Consider the following 888-nt stretch of genomic DNA (forward strand, 5'->3'; position numbering starts at 1 on the left):
CAATTTGTACAGTGTCCCAACTTTTTTGGAATTGAGTTTGTAGAATACTTGTATAAATATATCTAAATAAAATATATAATAAAATACGTTGAAAATAATAAAATATTATTATAATATTTAGGTTACACTTTATTTTAAGGTGTCATAGTTGCAATGTAATTACGCATGTGCTAAGTACAACGTGTACTTATAGGGTTAGGGTTATCTATTATTAATAAAGTGTTACCAATAGTTGTTTAATTTGTAAAAGAAAAATGGTATATTATATATTATAAATTAATTTATAATAATACCATGTATTTATAAGCCATCAATAAAATAAAATAAAAATTAATTAATTAATTAATTATTTAGTAATAATTCATGAATAAAATAATTAATTCAAGAATAAAACATGATTATTTAATCATGTTTTATTCTTGGGCGGTTCCTGGGCACCATCATCTCTCAGGACCTGAAATGGGACACTCACATAGACTCCATTACTAAAATGGCCCAGCAGAGGCTGTACTTCCCTCACCAACTGAGGAGATCAAGTTGCCACAGGAGCTGCTGAAACAGTTCTACTCGGCCATCATTAAGTCCGTCCTGTGTTTATCCATCCATTTGGTTCAGCTTCCAGATCAGACATCAAGAGACTACAACAGACAGTCAGGACTGCTGAGAAGGTTATTGGTTCCCCCTGCCCAACCTTCAAGATCTTGACACTTCCAGATTGAGGAAAATGGCTCACAAGAAACTTTGGACCCCACACACCCAGCTTCTCTCTTCGAACTGTTGCCTTCTGGTCAGCGCTCAAAGAACAGTTTCCCCCTGCAGGTGATATTCAGCCTGAACAATTAAAACTATACATTGTCCATTATAACTGACACATTTATACATAGCATC

This window comes from Sinocyclocheilus grahami, unplaced genomic scaffold (genome assembly GCF_001515645.1).
Source record: "Sinocyclocheilus grahami isolate Dianchi unplaced genomic scaffold, SAMN03320097.WGS_v1.1 scaffold3368.1, whole genome shotgun sequence".
NCBI classification, from domain to species: domain Eukaryota; kingdom Metazoa; phylum Chordata; class Actinopteri; order Cypriniformes; family Cyprinidae; genus Sinocyclocheilus; species Sinocyclocheilus grahami.